Below are 17591 nucleotides of genomic sequence, written 5' to 3'. Positions count from 1 at the left end.
GTCCTTTAGGCCTAACCCAGTTAAATTTTTCTGTTAAATTAGATCATGTGCAAAGCACATGAGGGTATAACTGTCTTTTTATTCTATTATTAAAAAAACAATTTATATATCAACTCCATCCCCATCTCTCTGAAAAAACCCTTATTCTTTCTCTACTCCACCTTTCTCTATACCTGCTTCTACCACATTACTCTGCATCTAACAATCCACAACTACAACTGGAAATAACTTGTTTTGTACCTTCACCAGCACACTGATAATACACTTCCGTCAACTACTCACCCAGTCATCATCACCGCCGGTGCTGACGTCACGGCACTTCCTCCATCGTAACTTCCTCTCTATGGCGGTGGCCACCGACAACATAGCACCTCCGTCACAATCTATGGACAAATCACCGGCAACAAACTCATCCGACGCTTCAACCGCCGACGAATCGGTTATTTAAAACCGATTTGGAGTTCTTGCAGTTCTTGATGATGAACGAATGGGAAGCTGGGTATTGTGGAATAGGTGGTGGTCGGTCGGAGGTCGCCGGAGATGGTGGTTGATGTTTAATCGGAGGTGGTGGGAGGTGAATCGGAGGTTTCAACGGTCTATGGTGATGGTGGTTCTCAGTGGTGTCGGTTGACGGTAACTGCCAGCGTCAATCAGTGGTTAGGGTGTTCGGTCAGAGGGGCGGTCGGCTGTAGGTGGGTAGGGGATGTTGTTTAATCGCTGGAGAGGAACATGAGTGGGGGAGAAAGGTTTTGAGGGTAACAGGTCTGATCTAGCAGCACAAATTAAGCCTCAATTTGTAGTTTTGTTGTATCCTCATGCTTTGTTATTCTTCAATATAAACAGCTTTAAACCAAAGTAATATGGTGATGTTGACTATGGTGGGGGTGGTGCCTGGTAGTTGCGGTGGTGGAGTGTGAAGAACATGGTAAGAGAGATGAGAGAGAATACATGCTTTTGGGTATATATTCTTTTTCACTAGTTTACACATAAGTCTCTAGATATTAAATATTTATACAATGGTCCTTGTAATGGTGAATAGACAAATATACCCTCACATGCAAGTCACATGACCAAATTTAACAGAAAAATCTAACTAGATTAGTGCTAAAGGTTAAAACGTGCTTGATTTTTAAACATAAAGGACAAAACTCGTCAATTTTAAACATAAAGGACACCGCCTGCAAAGAGCCATAAAGATAAAGGACAAAACTTGCAATTCACTCTAATAACAATCAAGATACTAAGAATAAAAGTAATATGGCATTTTATTTAATTTCTTTTTTCGTACTATAAAGATTTTATTGGTTAATATATTCACGTTGAAGTTATAAAAAAAGAAATTTAATAAAAAGATAATGATGTTTATGTAAGTGTGCTGTACGTTTCACACCCACGCTCCACCGCTGAAACTCGGCGCTTCTCGCCGGCCACAGACAAGCCACCTGCAATGCAACCAACCGTACGCCGCCCGACAACCTGCCACGATGGCCTCAAGCTTGTCTGCAACATTCATCTCAACCATTTGTTACTTCTCCCTCTTTCTCACTCCCTCTCTACTTCTTTTTTTGAAGTTCCGGCAAGAAACGAGATACTTCGGCGAACAGAAACGACACCATAACCCGTAGCCGACCCCACCAGTTGACATATCCACCGCTTACCATCTTCGTCGACCACAAGTAGCACCACAGAAACCTCCAACCGTAGTTCCACGATTTTCCGGCGACATTCATTTCCCAGATGTGTTCACGTTCACAACTGAGGCACTAAAGAGATACCCTATAATTAATTTATGCATGTTTGTTTATGTTTTTACGCATCTAAGTGTGTTAATCGGCTGAATCAAAAGTATGTCTGCCTCTCTGCAAGTTTCGGTCATCTGAGTATATTACAAGAGAAAATAAAGAAGTCAAAATGGTAGGATATTTCTTGATCATATTAAACTACAAATACGTATTTATTTTTATTCATTAAAGATTAAAATAACTCAATGAAACCTGACACATCACTAATTTTAATCTGGAAACCTGATAATTACGTAGCACTAGAACATCAAATAAAACTCTAGTGACTTTAAAGATACAAAAAAATTCGGTAACTTAATTGGAACAACTAGCAAACTTGGTTACATTTCTATAAAGTTACCCCATGCTCAAAGTACAACACATTAACATAAGTTCACTAAGAAAGGTTGTACAATTTAGTGTCATCATTTAACAAATTATATTACGTAAAGATCATAAATAAAAAGAAGGCTCAACTTGGTAATAGCATATACAAAGCCATACTCAGGGGCGGCCCTGGGTGGGCGGAGAGGACCATCGTCCAGGGCATTTGTTTTCCGAGAGGCACATTCTTCTTAAAACACCAAGTTATTGATAGACTCATTTTCAAATCAATCTTAAACTTTATAACTTAGCCCATTAGATTTAGCCAAATACCCATTTGATTTAAAAAATAAATAAATAAAACAATATCCTTTCTTTGGACGACAATTGGTATACTACTGTTTCTAACCTATTACAAAGAATCAATGTATTTCTCCATCTTATATTCCTCATCAAAAACAATTTCATGCAGTTGGCCACTATACGTACCAAGAATTACCCCTCGTGTTGAAGCTATTATACAAAATTTATAAGACCACCTACATCAAAGTAAAAAGTTAGCGTAATAGCAAAAGACCAAAAACCAAGTAACCTTTTTGTTATTTCTTGTCTATTCTAGACAAAGGTATTGACCACAATGCCTTTTAGTTTGGTCAACACCATGAGTTTTGAGCACTTCGCATGCATGTTATATGTTTCGGAAGCGCCATTGCCAACCACATTGGCTATATAATGACTCATACTAGAATAAACAAAAACTCTATGGATGGATTGATCACCACAACCAGCAGAGAGTTCAACATCTAAACATAATTCATGGCGAATATACATGATTAGTACTTAAGCAAGTACACAAAAAAAGAAGAAACATATACGAACAGAAGGACGTAAGTATATAAAAGAAGCACAACCTATTGCAAGCTCCAAAAACGTGTAATTGCGTGTGGGTTTCTTTTGACCTCATTGATGCCGTAACCAACTCATGAACACACTGAATCAGGATGCCTCTGAATCGTCTCCCTCTCGGTATTTGGTTATACACTGCAATCTTTATAACCGATTATACAACAACGATCAAACGATAGCAAAGTTTCAAACTGCAATGGTAATCTAGATGAAGAAGCTTTGAGATTTACTCTAGTAAAGTGGAGTCCAATAAAAGAAGCGGAGTAACGTTTTTAGCCACCCAATGTAATCGTTCAATCCTTTATTTCCACCCGTCTTGGCCATTCAATGCTTTAGCCCTACCCATTTAGCTTCTTGTTTAGTCCCATATACACAACATTCCATTAAACCTTAATGCAACTTTATCCAGTAACGGCTAAGTAAGAAAATAAAATACAACAAAAAATTTAACTTACCATATAATATTGACAAAGGATCCATTACTCTTATAATTTAGGGACTAAATACGCCAAGTCTTAAGTTGGTCTATAAGGTAACACCCCTCGAAACTCAGTGAATTTGTATTAATTCGTATTATTCATTTCTGTTTACATAAAATAAAATAAATCGACAAAATAAAATTTAAAACTGGGAACTCAAATTTAATATACTTTTGAACCTAACACCCCAAAATGATTCGAACCAAAATTGTTAGAAATTGTACAGAACAGTTTCAAAATGAAACCGAATTTTGAATTAATAATAAAAGATACATTAAGAGACCGACAAATCACTACTAGAAAATACACTTCTCTTGACACGCGAACAATGACACGCGCATATTTTATGACATTCCAAAGCGTATGTCAAGAAAAAAATGTCATGGTTTACAAAATTTAATAAATCTATCACATTCTTTTTTGTGTGTCGTGTTTTTAGCGTCATAAAAAAAAAACAAAATTCATCTTGACATGCAAACAATGACGCACGCTTATTTTATGACATTCGAAAGTGTTTGTCAAGAAAAAAAAAATGTCATGGTTTTACAAAATTCAATATATTTATGACACACTTTTTTGTGTGTCATGCTTTTAGCGTCATAAAATAACAAGATATATCTTGACACGCGATTAATGACACACGCTTATTTTATGACATTTAAATGCGTGTCAAGAAAAAAAATGTCATGGTTGTACAAAATTTAATAAATTTATGAAAATTTTTTTGTGTGTCGTCTTTTTAGCGTAATAAAAAAATATTATATAAACTCAAGGGTTAATTTCCTATAGAAGTTATTGTTTATGTAATATGGACATCATGGTTAATTTCCAATAGCAAATCATGGGAAAAACTTGAAAATTGTTAAAAAGAAAAAATTGTACGGACTTATGAAAAGTGATATATATCTAATATATTAATTAAAAATTATATTAACAATGTCTCGTTTAGGCTCATGCGCTGGGTTGAGCTCGAACTAGTTTACTTAACGGGTGAAGGGGTAAAGTCCCAAAAATCTCATAATAAGCACTTGGGACCATACCACAACCCTGTCTTGCAATCCCTTCTTTGACCTTGCGCGGCCGCGCACTGGTCCTACAAAGAAGGCTTAAGAAACGGATAGCAAACAACACCTGCGCGCCAAAAGGAAATGAATCCTTGCGCCTTTCTCCATAACAAACAAGGATGAAAATCCCAGCGAGCACTCCCGCTTAAATAATACCCAGACTTGGATATTATTTACTGATACCACACAATAAAGAGTCACACCAGATTACAGCAGTAATCTTCTAGAAAGAATCAATCGTACACCACTAAGTCGGTTATAACCGTCTGGACACGTGTCATCACATTAGACACTCCTGAAATCACAACGATAGCATGTAATTGGAGAGAAACCTCCACTTAATCACTTTCCACGTGGCAAATCCCCAGCCATAGATCTGAACAGCGATCCGGGTGCACTCACGTCGGATCAAGAAGATTAGCGGAAGGAAATGTAACCGCTTACGGGGTTAGCATCTTCCGTTAACATTTCACTAACAAATTTTCCCGCCTAAAAACTCCCGGCTATAAATATGAGAACAATTCAGGTATGAAATTCAAGTTACACACACTTTATCCAAACTTCTTCTTCTTCATAAGCACATACTTATTCTCACGCCGGAGTCGGGTCAAGGAGAGAACCCCCCTTCTCCCCTTGACGAGACTAACGGTGCTTTGTTTTGCAGAAGTTTACCGAAAAAGAAGACTAGTCACGACCGGATCAAACGAGAGAGAACAAACCCATTTATGCAGATTCAAACCCCCTAGATAATTTGATTCAGGTCAATTATCTAGTGTTTCTTCATTGGCGCCCACCATTTTCTCTGTCTCATCCAATTTTCTCTCGTTTTTTGGTCTACCCTGTTGATTCCATTTGCATATGGAAGAAACATCGTCTCATCGGCAAACCGGCCCTCGGCCAAATGTCGGAAACAACTTTCAGGTCGAAGGAATCCCAGAGGATGCCTCAGACGACAACGAGGTGCAATCCAATCGTGTGAACGAACCTATCACTCTGGGGATACAACCAGAAATCCCTGTTCACTCAATTCTGCCTCCAGGAGAAACTCCAATCTCCTGGTACGTCAGGTCTCAAGGGGCACTAAACGCAGTATACACATAGCTGTGTGCACAGACTGCTCCTCAAACTCAGTTGCGAAGACCAGGATCTCGTGCTCATGCTTCTCAACGTGAGGGCCCATCTCGCATTGAAGACACAGAGGAATACTCCAGATCTCCGTCGAGATATGAGTATACCCAATCTGGGAATCGTCGATGGGAGCATCGAGATGAGTCACATTCCCACCAGAGAGCATCAGTTCACGCTAGGTTGGGTTCTCAACGAAATACCTACATCAGTGAGGATGACCCAGCCTATCGCATAGGTGACAACGTCAGTGTGTTTAGTCGGTTGAACTACAACAAGTGTAAACCCCGTGCGGTTTACAACCCCGAAGCTGAACACAACTATGATTTGATTTACCGCCCTGCGGAAGCAGCAGAAAATTCAAAGTTCATTATGGAAATAGCTTTGGCTCCACTTAAGAAAGCTAAACTACCATCCAACGTGTGTAAATTTAATGGGCTGACAGACCCTGATGACCACTTGAGGGTTTTTACAAGCTCAGGGCTAGTAGGTGGCTGGACTCTACCATTATGGTGCCATCTTTTCGTACAGAGCCTTACTAGCGCTGCAAGAATCTGGTTCGATAATTTACCCATCGGGAACATCACATCATGGAAAAATCTGTGCAACAAATTTTTAACTCATTTCAGTCAGCAACGACGATCTATCCGAGACACGTCAGATGTGATGAACATCTGGCGCCATGACGACGAAAGCCTGGAGGACTTTATCACCCGATATAACAAAGAAGTACTGGAGATCGGGGGAGTCCACGAGCAACTGATTCGCGCGCAGTTCAAATATGCGGTCAGATGTGATAATATGATCAAAGTCCTCTCTGGGACAGAAGGCCTCCCGAAGAGCTGGGAGAAAGTGATGGCAGCAGCTAAAGTTTACGCACAAACAGAAAAGAATCTTACCACCAATAGGCCGCCGCCACCACATAACCGACCATCCGACTTAGGTTCAAATAGCGGAAGGAAATTCAAGAAGGGATGGCGTGATTCTGGCTCGGGAAACCATTCATCTGAGGTTTAGTGGACCTTGATGATGATTTTTCATGTAGGCGCTTGGATGGCGATGGCATATTAGTTTAAGCTATTTTGTGGATGATATAAACTTTAGTTTATGTTTTTTTTTTAATTTCAATTATTGGATGTTTTTAATTCTGTCTCAACTGTTTGAATTTGAGATCTTGTGAGTACAATGGTGTTTCTAATACTTCATTTTGTTTCAGATCATGATGAAGAGAATAAATTACATGGAATTTGTCTTTTATTACTTAATTTGTCTTTGGATCATGTAGAAACAGGTTGTTGTTGTGACATGGAAGCGAATTCTGGTTTGGATCGTGATGAAGATGAGAACAAACACAACAAAAAAAAGTCCATTTAGTGGCACACACTTTTAGTGGCATTTAGCTTTTATGCCACTAATTTTGGTTTTTCATGGCACTTTATGTATGCCATATTTGCTTGACACACGTTTTAGTGGCATTTAATTTTTAAGCCACTAATTTATGTTTTTAGTGGCACTTTTTGTGTGACATCTTTGTTTGGCACACACTTTTAATGTTATATAGGTTATATATGCCACTAATTCACACTTTCACTCTCACCTTAAACTTTACATCCTTATGCCACTAATCCTAAGAAGTAATCAAAACTCAAAAAATTGTAATTATTCAAACCATATTTATGGTTCATGAATACCGTGTAACTATTCAATGGTCGCCATAGTTTCGTTTCAAGATCAAGTTTTCTTCATAATTTTAATAACACTTACCACTAAAAATTTCAAGCGAATCTTATTATTATTATTATTATTATTATTATTACTATTATTATTATTATTATTATTATTATTATTATTATTATTATTATTATTATTATTATATAGTAAGCACTAAAGCTCGTATGTGTTAATTTTTGGGTAACTAGTTTCTATTTTTTAATAATTATTTATCATTGTAAAAACTAGGGGTGTTCAAAATCATCCGAATCCGAAACCGAATCCGAAATATCCGATTATCCGAATCCGAATTATCCGAAAATTCGGATATCCGAATTTTCGGATATCCGAAATTCGGATAATCCGAATTTTCGGATTCGGATTCGGATAGTGATTACGGAAATTTTCGGATATTTCGGATATCCGATATCCGAAACATTTTATTTTTATTTATTTATTTTTTAATATAGGTCTATATATATAGCAATTTATATCTAATAAAACCCTAATCTTTACACACAGCCGCTCCCCTAGACCCCTCACGACCCACCTCTCTCTTACATCTCAAAATCGCCTCAAGAATTCAACAATCAAGATTGAAGATCTGAGCATCAAAGAATCAAACTTCTATATGAATATCGAAGATCTTAAGATCTGAACATAGAAGCTTTGTTTCAGTTGATTCCTCTCTCTTACATCTCAAAATCGCCTCAAGAATTCAACAATCAAGATTGAAGATCTGAGCATCGAAGAATCAAACTTCTGTATGAATATAGAAGATCTCAAGATCTGAACATGGAAGCTTTGTTTCAGTTGAGTTAATAGAAGATTTGTAAAGATTTGTAAACCCGCAACCTCAACATCGATTCATTCAAATCAAATCTAGTACTATTCTGATTTGTTTCATAAATTTGTTTCGATGTTTCAGTTTGTATGTGATATGTTCACTGTTTTAGTTTAAATTTCCAATGAGTTTTCTTATATAAACCATAAAGGGTTTTTCCCTTTTTATGTAAACCATATAGTTTATATTAGCTATGTTCCATGAATCGGTTTTATGTTTCATATTTTGACTTTATGATGTTGAAAATGGTTGGCTTTGAACCATAGAGTTTATGTACATATTTTGATATTCTGATGTTGGAAATGGTTTGTTGCTTTTTCGTATAAAATTGAAACTTTCATTTTGAAATTTGTTTTTTAGATTCTGGATATCCGTTTTATTATCCGAATCCGTATCCGAAATTTCGGATATCCGAACTTCGGATATCCGAAATTTCGGATACGGATTCGGATAGTGAAATCTACTATCTGAAATGTTCGGATATCCGAATTTCGGATATCCGAAATTCCGGATATCCGGTTTTGAACACCCCTAGTAAAAACTTGATAATAATCTATATCTATATAATTAAAATACATAAAAACATCAATTACCCTTCATGTTTTCCATTCTTCTTAAAAAAAAAACAATTTCCCGCTCAGCTGTGATTTTCCCCTTAAAAAAAAACAGTTTCCCTCCCCTCACCCTCCCAAAAAGTTTTAATATCCCTCCTCCCTCTTTAACCTAAATCGGTTCCCTCTTTCATATTTCATAGATCTTCTGAGTTGTGACCATCCGACAATCACAAACCCTAATCAACATATGAGGGGATAAATAAGAAGGATCTCAAATGAAAATTCCACATGCTCTGTTTGTTTTTTGTGGGCGATAACTAGAGCAAGGAAGGAGGAAGAAATCGGATTTTTCAAGAAATTGTTCAAAGTTATCCATGCCTTGATTAAAATCGTGTATCTCTAAGTGATTTTAAATCAGTACTTAACCCATGGTATGCAATTTTATGTCTAACTTTTTCTCATGGTGTTTATGTATGTGTGATGAGGGTCCAACGGTTGCATGTTCTATTGAGCGAGTAATTGTTGAATGAAGTTACATATGGGTATTTTTTATAGATTTTATGTTGACAACAAGAATTATATATGAAATTATGGGTGGTGGGTTTGGATTTCTAGGGTTCTTTGTGATATGTAAAGGTTTCAATCATGACCTGCCCTGAGGGTGGGCAGGGAGGACCACCGGCCAGGGCCCGATATTTCGAAGGGCACGTTATTCTAAAAAATCCAATATGCATATGTAAAAAAAAATTAACAGGGTATACCCATACAAACACCAACATAGGCCCACTTACAAAACTATTTTTATGGTTTATATTAGTTATTAGCCCATTGACATTAGGTTTAAATCTTTAGTGAGCCCAATACTCAATTTCGTTAAGGCCTAAGGGCACGTTTTTTCAAGCCCGAACATGGTACATGAATTCTCAGGGCCGACCCTGATTTCAATCTAGATTATATTTCATTGTCCTCAATGCTAGATGGAGCTTAAAATAATGTTATATCTATATGCTATGCAGAGTATGATCTTTATGCTTAAAGAGTGGAAATGGTATGAAATTGGTTTTGATTAATTGTGTTAATTAAATATTTTTATATGAACCTATTTCTGAAACACGCCAGGTGTTTGATGAAATGACCAAGTGAAGAGTGTTGTAAATTTTGTTTGGAACTTGCTGGTATTTTGCTTAAATCTTTGAAATTTATATGTATTCTTAGTATATGTGACTTAATGAGATGTGTACCTAATCAAGATAACATGAAGCTGCAATTACGTTCAAGAGATCCATGTGTGTAGTAAGTGTAAATGTTATCAAATTTGATTATGGATTTTTTATGAGTTTGACTTCAGGAAGTCAATGCGTCGATGGAAGGATTCAATATACGACAAATCCTACGGGCGAAGGTGAGTACTTCACAACCTAACATAGGTGGTAGATAGTATACAATTATAAAAATATATTGATTTTTATGAATATGGATTAACATTCTGATGGTAATGTTCATGGAATGGTACTACGTGGAAATAACCGATTAGGTAAAATAATTATGTGTACCTTAAAGATGAGGTAATAGACTAACGAACTCATAAAGTGTGTTATTATGTGGAAAGAATTAGTAATTATGTGAATAGTCTGTGGTTCTTGATTGGATTTTAAATTCATAAGCTCTTAAAATAAGTTCCTGAAAGAAAGGCGAGCTAAAAAGAACTAGAAGCATGGGGATAATTTGGATATAACTTTGAAATTATGAAATTATGGGAACTGGGCATAGGCTATGCCAATTTTGGCGTAGCATACTTGGTGAGGATCCATACATCTCTGATCATAAGAGCGTCTCAAAATAGGTTGCCCCAGCTAACAATCACTCGTTTTATTTAATTCTTCGAGTTTTAAAATTATTAATGTATCTGCAAAATATTGCTTAACAAAAATTATTGCTACACAAATAATCTAAATTTTTAGTTAATTAAAGTAATTTAGAGGATTTTATATATTAATTTGAGTACGCTTCTTTGTATGGCTTCCCATTTGTTCAACCCATTTGACCATGGTTTTTTAGTTAAACACTTGAGCTTATATAATTCGACCTGGTTTTTCAATGCTCTTGGAGGCTTATTTTTAGGTCATTGTTGTTGTAGATGCTTTGGAAACAGAAAATTTGCTCAAGTGGCGGCCAAGCTATTGAAAGCCCTATCATATGTTACACTAGTAAACAATGCTTGGGAAGTGGAAGGTCTTGAGAAAATATAGAGCTATTCATATTGACACTTTTTTATCTATTAATTTGGAGTTTGGATAAAGCATTTTTAAGGATTACTGGTGCTAAAGTTTTTTTTTCAATATACAACCAATCATTTCTCTACCATTTTATAGGACCAAAGCAACTTTTTTCAATGGCCAGACAGGTATCTTAGAGGCTCTAATTTATTTGTAGTTTTTTTGTGCTTTTGATATCGAGTTAAGCTTATTGATTTCTTCGTATGGATTAACGCTAGGGTAAGCACTTAATCCCTTATGTAAATTGTGGGTGTAATGATATTGTAAATATTGACACCCTTTAGTTTAAACTTAAATCGCAATGGTTTCACATTTCTTGATATTTTTAATTGTGGTAGTGTCCACGTCAGCCAGGAGGTACTGAATGCGGCTACTATGTGATGAAGTTCATGAAGGAGACAACTTACGAATTGAAGGAGTTGAAATACTTGACAATGATAATGTAAGTTTAGGCATATTTTAGGCTGTATATTAGAGAAATAGGTACTTATATATCCAAACAAATGCTTAAATTCATATATTAGGATTAAATTCTGATTTTTAAGATTTATTTTATTTAATTGTTGTCTCAGGTTGGGAAAGGAGTAGAAGAATACTCGGCTGCGGATATGGATGGCATTCGTGAAGATTGGTCGACTTATGCGGTTAACTCTATTTTTAAGTTATAAATCGTATTTTAGGTGTTGATAATGTATAGACAAACAATTCTTTTTTGTTAACATTAAAATATTTGTAGTATACTTGACAAATGATTATGTAATGGATTGTTTTTGTATATATATATGTGTATTTGTTTTATGAAAAAGATTTATTGTTTTTGTTATTATACATGTATCCATGGCAAAGTAGTAATTTTATAAAAAAAAATTATACAATTAAAAGCATGACACGCGTAAATGAATGTCATATGTATGTGTCATAAATGCTTGTCATGAACGTGTGTCATTAAAAAGTGTCATAAAATGAGTGTCATGAATGTGTGTCACTAAAAGGTGTCATAAAATGAGTATCATGAATGCGTGTCATTAAATGTGTGGCATTAAATGTGTGTCATGAATGTGTGTCATTGAATGTGTGTCATTAAATGTGTGTCATAAAAACATGACACAAAAATGTATGTCATGTTAATTTTATGACTCCTCAATCAACGACTCGCATTTGCGTGTCATAAAGACCCTTTCATGACACGCAATGCATGTCAAGAAAGGTGTTTTTTCTAGTAGTGAATTCTAAGATGAATAGAAAAAAATGAAGATCGTATATAAAAAAATACATTAACAAACTAACAAATTGTATTTTAAGATTGTATTAAACGTATCCACATTGATACTAATTACAAAAATATTCTGCCTTCTAAAAAAGAACACAAAAATTACTCAAGTACAAACGAAATGTGATACCTGCATAGGTAACAAACCCGAAGCCTTTTGAACTGCTTTAAACTTGATCCACTAGAAAATTGGCTAAAAACAACAACAATATTAGCTTATATCTCTTGATCATAACCATGTATCAACTAAAGTGAAAGAAAAATATATAATAATATCTCTAAAGTATTATTCTAATGAACCAATAAACAGTTGAACAAACTAAGATTTTATTATTTTATCATAGAACTCTATTTACTCATGCGAACTCTCCAGAATTTGAATTTTTTGAAAAATGAAAACCCAACCCATACCCAATAATGTATCTGTGTTAACCCGTTACTTGACCCATCCATTTTGTCATCTTTAAAAATATGTCCATGCTGAGATTCAAAAATAGTACCTACAATTGATTAAGAACCAAATCAGTTATCAAGAAGGGAGAAGCTTCCCTTTTACATAGTGGCACTGTATGACTTGAATCACATACCACCATTTAAAATGTAAAGATTGCACCTCATCATAAAACAATAAAACAAACTGACAACCCAGGGTCATTCATGTGTTAGAGAGACCACCGTTAGCAAATTGGGGTGACCATGTGGGTTTCAGGCACCACACTCACACTCTATACACACTCAACTCTCGTATATGTAGTATGTAATATAAGTGAAGAAGAAATACAATGCAAAAGTGAAAGCTTATGTATTCGAATATGAAAAAGGGGTACATAACAAAAGAACTAATACTCCTATTTATAATAAACGAAACAAGCACATGCGTAAAATTCAGTCCACATCTTCCTAAAATATGCAACAAACTTGCAACGTTCACCTTTCAAACGTGTTTCACAAACTCCATGTTCAGCTCCTACTTTCCCGGTCAACCGAGACCGAGTCATTTTATCAATAGATGAACTGTACCTATCACCCGTACCGATAACATGTCGACCCTTGACCCGTTTTCTATTCGGTGACCCATTTAAACAAAACTGGTAACCGACTTGACCCGTACACGAACCGTAACATCAAGATTAACCCAACAGACCAGTTAACACAAAGAGTAGAATCAGAATTATAAGATACAAATTCAGGTAAAGGATCAAATAAAAACAAAATTAACGTACGAAACGTACGCATTGAGGGAAAAAGCAAAAAGTGGCGGTGTCATTTTGGTAATTATGAGCAACTTCCAAATTACTCTGGTAGAGTAATTTTGACTTCTGTAGAGTAATTTTGAGCATCTGTAAAGTAATTTTAGGAAATGTAGGGTAATTATCAAATTACTCTGGTAGAGTAATTTTGACTTCTGTAGAGTAATTTTGAGCATTTGTAGAGTAATTTTAGGAAATGTAGGGTAATTATCAAATTACTCTAGTAGAGTAATTTTGACTTCTGTAGGGTAATTTTGGGAAATGTCTTGTAGAGTAATTTTGTTAGCATTTAGTTATGGGGTTTAGCTTTATGGTTTAGTTTTTAGCTTTTAGTTTGGGTTGGGGGGGGGGGGGGTTAGGTTTTTTTAGGTTTTTGGGGGTGGGGGGGGGGGTTTAGGTTTTTGGGGGGTGGGGGGGGGGGGTTAGGTTTTTTTAGGTTTTTGGGGGGTGGGGGGGGGGGGGTTAGTGTAATTTTGATAATTACCCTACAATTTTGATAATTACCCTACACGACCAAAATTACTCTACTTGAACTTTTACAATGGTTTAGGTTTTTTTAGGTTTTTGGGGGGTGGGGGGGGGGGTTTAGGTTTTTGGGGGGTGGGGGGGGGGTTTAGTGTAATTTTGATAATTACCCTACAATTTTGATAATTACCCTACACGACCAAAATTACTCTACTTGAACTTTTACAAAATTACCCTACAGTAGTTCAAAATTACTCTACTAGAGTAATTTTGAAGTTGCTGATAATTACCAAAATGCCACCGCCACTTTTTTGACTTTCTTTCACTTCGTACGTTTCGTACGATAACTTTATTTTTACAGGAACTTAACTCTACAAATTCATCCAAAAGATATTGTAAAACACTGGAAAACAACTTTCATTAACTGGTTGGAAAGGGAAAATCAGAAAAACGTTTTATCAGATTACCCGTCTGACCCATCCATATTTTGAACCCAAACTAAAAGAAGTACATGTTTGATCCACCTGTTTCCCTTTCACGATGCTTATAATCAGATCCACGATTTGACTTCAAAGTGACCAGTTCTTTGATGCCCCATATAGCTTAATATGAAAGCAAGTTCAATACTGACACTTGAAAAGGCACCTTAGCATTCTGTCCCGCAATTTATTCAAAGTATTACCTGCTCATGCATATTTATTTATAAAATATAAATATTATTATATTCAAACTTTGCTATACAATGTAAATGCTACATAGATATAACTGATTCCTAGGAATAACAAATCAATATAAAATAATGCGATGAATGGCCATACCAAGGAATTATGTGTGGTCATACCCTAGTAGCGTGATCCGGGAAAAAATGTGCATCATATTAGACACATTCTTTATATGTAGAATTATGAATTTTGCTTTATTAAACTTGGATACCACATTAGTTCCATCCCTCTTTCCTCTTAATCCGACCTTAATAATAGCAACATCTACCTACAATAACATGAAAAAAAATGTAACATTAATTTTCTCCATCTCTTTCATGGCGCATGAAGCTGTTATGAACAAAATTAAATATAAATATAAGAACTCATATGTACGTATCGACTTGTTAATGTAATATCAAGCATACCATTGGTAGATGTGTGCCAATTGATGATGGACGTACAGGGTGTCAATTGATGATGAAACTAAAAGTTTTCCCCAATCTTCTCGATTTCAAAGCTTCCTTAACGTCATTAGGCCTCCTCTCTTCGCCACTACAACACCCTAGATCATATAAAAAATTCGATTTGAGACTAAGAACTTATTACCTTAACTTGCGGGTGGAACCCTAGATCAATTATATCGACCCCTGCTCACTCCATCAATCGTAGGTCGTATCTACTTTCTTCATTCGCTTTTTTATTTGGAGATGAGACGATAGATTTATAGGTGGGTGAAAAGCCCAAATCGACGGACCTGCAATTAGGAGAGCATGGGGGAACTGTCATTAATTGAAGGAATCCAGGAGAACTCTACTTCGTATTTCCTTCTTGTCGCAACCGCAGTAGTCAATCTACATTTAACCTCTTCAAACCCTAAAATATAGCGGGCGGTTGATAGTTTACCAGGATTGTAGGAGTGAGTTGAGAAGATCATGGGCAGGAAATGAGGGACCTAACCACCAGGTAGAGAAACCGTAAAGAACTGCCTTGGGAGAAGGTTGAGTCATGGAAATAATGGGCAGAAAAGTTTGGAGCAAAACCACTAGCAGGAAAACTCTCAATAACCGTCCTGAACCGCCATTAGAGCGGTTATTTTTGGGAGTTTAAACGGATAGGATTTCATCTCAGCAAGATCTAAGGGCTAAGAATGATTTGAGAGTTGGTTAGACTTAATGGGTTTAATATTTCATATAAAATTACGTAAACCATAAGTATATAAATAAACAAAATATAAATCTAACTACATATTACATTAGGAACTTGTCTAATCAAATATATAGGATTACCTCTCACAAATTTATGATGTTTAGATTTGATCTACAACCAAGATTTAATCATCAGATTTTGCCAACCTTCTAGCGACTCAAAAAGAACCAAGCAGAACCAAACTTCTTTTTCTTTTCTGATCTATGATTAGTACGAACCAGCGTCGAAAAGCTCCCCAGTATAACTTTAGCTCTTCCATGCTTGTTCGTCAGTACTCCTGTAAAAATGATACCAAAGTCTGCATTGCATACAACAAGCAAGATTAATAAGTAATTAAATCCATTTTAATATATTTAAGATTTATTTTAAAGGTGGATATGATAATATAGTATGAACCAATATAAAGCTCTATAACTTTCATATTGGTTGCTCTATAACGCGGTGAACTTCTGCAACCTCGATAACGGGGAGAGTTAAATGTTATATATCTTTAATTTAAATAAATAAAGAAACTTACATGGTAAAATATTTAGGTGACATAATTATATACATCTACTTGTTTCATTGGTGAAATTTGATGCCCTTTTGGATTTCGCTGCTAAATCTTTTCTTTCACCTTTTCAAATGACCACTGACTAGAATCATAATCTGAATTTTCATTTGACATATGTTAACCATAAAAGCTAAATGACAAATATACGTAACCACCATCAAATATATGCTGACTCTTCTTCAAAAATCCCCAACTGCCAAGTTGTATGATCAAATAACACATACCTCCCCATTCATACATCACCTGGCTCGAAATGGTCATAAGTTGGGCCACTTGTATAAGTCATATATAAACTCAATAGTTTGATGAAATAGTTCGATTTTAGAAAAACAAATATGAAGGGTGTTGTTCTACGTACACCACCCCAATCAACATCATATGGGCCATTTAACTGGCGAAAAAAGGTCATGCATATTTAGTCGCTTTTTTATCTGTCTAAGACATCATACAACCTATATGATTTGAAAGGACGCTAACTCATACAACACGTATAAACATTACGGCTCGTATGATTAGCCACTATTAACACTCATACGACCCCGTATAACCCCTCATACGACCAGTATGATGTGTTGGTGGTGTGTGGTTAGTATGCCAATGGTGTGCATATAGTCCAACCCACGTCTGAAACTAAATTTACACGAATGAAAATACAGATTATGTACCTTTAGTCTATGATTTTTGCTTTACATCAACTTTTTGAACAATTATGTTCCATGTCCTATTGCAAGAACAGATACCATATGTTGATGGATCATAACCCACATGCTTATCCGGTTCTAGTTAAGGACTCAGTGACAAAATGTATTAACGACAGCTGAAAATTCACCCGCTCGACTCCTTCTACATCACTAAGGAGAAACCGGTAATTAATTTATAACAAAACTTAATGCGTTATTATCATAAGATGTGATAATCTTTTATATCCCTAACAAAGATAACTTTTACATATCCACCAAAGATGATATAGACTGTAGACATGAATTAAAATGTACACTAAGTTACCTGGGCGCCATGTCGAGAAGAAATAAGCACGGCTGGAAACCTAATGATCAGAAAATATAATAATTTTCATGTGCA

The 17591-nt window shown here is 35.7% G+C and overlaps 2 long non-coding RNA genes across 10 annotated transcripts; one reads left to right on the top strand and one right to left on the bottom strand.

The window, feature by feature from the left end:
- Positions 1-2425: 2425 nt before the first annotated feature.
- Positions 2426-15897, bottom strand: LOC110884186. 8 transcript variants are annotated; one of them, XR_004860668.1, is made up of 7 exons: positions 15178-15897; positions 14867-15038; positions 14573-14730; positions 12745-12833; positions 12464-12526; positions 3017-3426; positions 2426-2644 (listed from the first exon to the last, which is right to left on the bottom strand). It is a non-coding gene; the product is annotated as an uncharacterized LOC110884186 (long non-coding RNA). The 8 variants fall into 8 exon arrangements; XR_002560977.2 differs by lacking the exon at positions 2426-2644 and having other exon boundaries at positions 2854-3153; positions 3242-3426; positions 15178-15892; XR_002560976.2 differs by lacking the exon at positions 2426-2644 and having other exon boundaries at positions 2854-3153; positions 3242-3349; positions 15178-15890.
- On the top strand, positions 8899-11831 carry LOC110884187. Of its 2 annotated transcripts, XR_002560982.2 has the most exons (5): positions 8899-9218; positions 10136-10189; positions 10925-11282; positions 11402-11505; positions 11636-11831. It is a non-coding gene; the product is annotated as an uncharacterized LOC110884187 (long non-coding RNA). The 2 variants fall into 2 exon arrangements; XR_002560981.2 differs by having other exon boundaries at positions 10925-11505.
- Positions 15898-17591: the final 1694 nt, after the last annotated feature.

This window comes from Helianthus annuus, chromosome 6 (assembly GCF_002127325.2).
Source record: "Helianthus annuus cultivar XRQ/B chromosome 6, HanXRQr2.0-SUNRISE, whole genome shotgun sequence".
NCBI lineage: Eukaryota > Viridiplantae > Streptophyta > Magnoliopsida > Asterales > Asteraceae > Helianthus > Helianthus annuus.
The sequence above is the reverse complement of the archived record's forward strand: the minus strand, read 5'-3'. Positions and strand labels throughout refer to the sequence as shown.